Here is a 2,948-nt window from a genome sequence, read left to right on the forward strand (position 1 = left end):
TAAGGTACAGGTACCAAACAATGTAGCTTGGGACGCCAAACTGCAAAGTATTAAAGGTCCTGATAATAATGAATCTCAATCGATTATATCATGTCTGGAATATAATGAAACCAATAAGGAATGTCGATATAAGGTGATTTATTTGCATACAATGTAGCACTTGAATTTATGAATATAAGCGAGGATCATGAACCCACGTCAACATAAGAGTGCGCACTCGTTGAACAGATTGGATTGAATGGAAACATGAGGTTAAATAGTTTAAGGAAGAAAGGCGTATTTGGCCATATGATTAAGACGCCATATGATGTTAAAAATATTATTTGGTTTTGTTGATTTGTTTTCAGACATGTTATGTTTTACACATGGTGGTACATACATATCACAGCAACATCATCCAAGATTTCGTGTGTGTGTATTTGAGGTCGATGACTCAATATGTTCGATCAGATTGTGGCATGGGCGATGGTAAAGAAGAACCAACTATCATGTTCGAGGACGAAGCATATTCTGCCCAAGATCTTCATCACCCACGGATTGCAGAAAATTGGAGAGGTCCAATGGACCTTCAGTAATGTCCAAATCAGGGGGAGTAATGTGTATTGTACTCTTTTTTCTTCACCATGGTTTTGTCCCAATTGGGTTTTCCTGGTAAGGTTTTAATGAGGCAACATTAAAGCACATTACAAGCTCTAAATGATTATGACATCCAAGGGGGAGTGTTATGAATCAGATTGTGGATGACTCATAACCAAGAGATTATGATTTGTAATCTTTTCATTTATCTATGACGGTGTAATCTTCTATATAAGGAACCTCTATGTTATGAATAAAGATAGACTTTTCTATTATTTTTATAACAATAACCAATCAATATGCACTTTATTCCTGGTGTAAATGTGAGTAAACACGTACCGTTGTATTCCTTTATTGATTCTGCGCCATGCATAATCCTCCCATCCATTTGGTAAGGCATCAATGTATTCCTTGGTGAGTACCGTAGAGCTATTCCTGACCTGGTAAACCAACTCACATTAAAAAAAAAACTAAAACAAGAGTTAAAGAAGTGCAGCAGCAATACCCACTTGTTCCCATGTAGCAACAGCTTCGCACAAGTCAAACTCATATGATAGTCCTTCAAGCTCTCCAGACATAGGATCTTTCTATTGATTGGACAATATTAAACCAAGGGCACAGTACAAATATTCATTCAGTAGAGACAAGCTTCAATGTAACAAAGCCAAGTAACCAATCAGAATAAAGAGTTCATATACCCATTTGAGAATAGCATCCTTGGGGAAGTTGATTGATACTTTGCTGTAATCTCTGGTGGAACTATTTTTTGAATATTATGAATAGTGTATTTATATGTCAAAAATGAAGTTTTATTTGAATGAGAAATATAGGTCTAATGTGTGTGATTTGAGAACCTTGTATAAAGTAGCAAATACACATATTGGATATTTGAACTTGGATTTGAGTTTTTTGATTTGTTAGTTGGACTTTATGGTCATTAACTTAATCTTATAAACCAAATGTATGTTGATCTTTTATATTGATAAAATATAAAAAAAGTTCATTTTAAAATAGATTATTTAGTTTGAATTGGTCAAACAATAATAATTTTTACTCTTTAATTTCTTGGTCAAAATGTGGAATAAATTCACATAATAATTGATAAGAATTAAAAACTCCATTAGTGCACCATGGAAGTTTCATTTTGTGTTGAAAAATAAAGCTTGTGCTTCTCATTATTTTTCTATAAAAAGCCTTGCTATCATTATAGAAAGAATATACGAACAACACAAAAACAAAAGATTCTCCCACTTAGAATAATTATGCTAGTATTTTTTTATTTATGTCTGAGAGTACAACACAAAATTAGGTTCGATAGATTCTGTTTTTCGGTGATGTTAAACAAAAACAATGCTAAAGTTGTATCCTGAGAATCTGAGCGCTATGAAACCATCACACTACGGGTCGTTTAAAGATTTAAGGAAAGAAATTAACCATTTCGACTTTCAATTCTTCTTTATTCGTTTGTTTCGGTATTGTAATTTTAATTTTTGTTCTTATTATTTTTTACGAATATCAGTTGTCCTTTGCTAGTAAAACAAGGTTCTTACCATCTCTACCGGCAGCAGCTTCTAGTCCCAAGCCATTTGCACTCTACATCATCACATCATTCCAAACAAAACTCTTTTTTTTAAGTCTCCCATAAAATCAACAAATCATAAGTAAGATTCGATTCCGAGTGTGACTGGTGACCACTGAAAACAAGCACGATTCGGATTTACTTAGAGCATCTTTATCCCACAGACCCAAAAGTGGGGGTTCTTAAATTTTTTGTTTTTGTTTTTTTTTTGTTTTTTTGGGTCCCGTGAACAGTGCAAGAATCAAATAAAAAACGGTTCTTATTTGGCAAACACAAGGGACAGTTTTATCATTTTAGTGGGGCCCATGGCACTAAAAACCCCACTAAGATACCTGTGCTCTTACTACGCACTTCTGGACTCTGCTCTGCAGGAACTGCAACGCCTCTACAAGGATCTACAGTGGGAGCAACGATGGAGTGAGTGTATAAACTTACGGAGATTTGAGACGCCGATAATGTAGATGAGAACTGCCGATATTCCAGTTGTTAAAGCTAATAGAAATATCAGTTGCAGCAGCTTCATCGTTTCCCTCAGCCTTAGAAGTTTCCAGGAGACGACCATCTTCCAAATATTTACGCGAATGTTCCGATCTGCGATGGTAACAGCGTGAAGTCTCTGTTCTAAAATTTGAGACGGCGAACAGTTTTTTTTTTTTTGTGCACAAATCTTCCATTAAATTAAAGCACGATACAAGAAAGGTAGAGTTCAATAATACAAGCAAAGTTAAACATTAAAAAGCTTGGAACAAGATAGGAGTTTGGATAAGACAACTGCGAATCCGGCAAATCTAAT

General features: G+C 34.8%; 1 pseudogene; it reads right to left on the reverse strand.

Annotated features, from left to right (window-relative positions):
- LOC106315728 overlaps nt 1-2,678 on the reverse strand; it is a 6,892-nt pseudogene extending 4,214 nt beyond the window's left edge.
- Nucleotides 2,679-2,948: the final 270 nt, after the last annotated feature.

This window comes from Brassica oleracea, chromosome C1, assembly GCF_000695525.1.
Source record: "Brassica oleracea var. oleracea cultivar TO1000 chromosome C1, BOL, whole genome shotgun sequence".
Classification (NCBI taxonomy): domain Eukaryota; kingdom Viridiplantae; phylum Streptophyta; class Magnoliopsida; order Brassicales; family Brassicaceae; genus Brassica; species Brassica oleracea.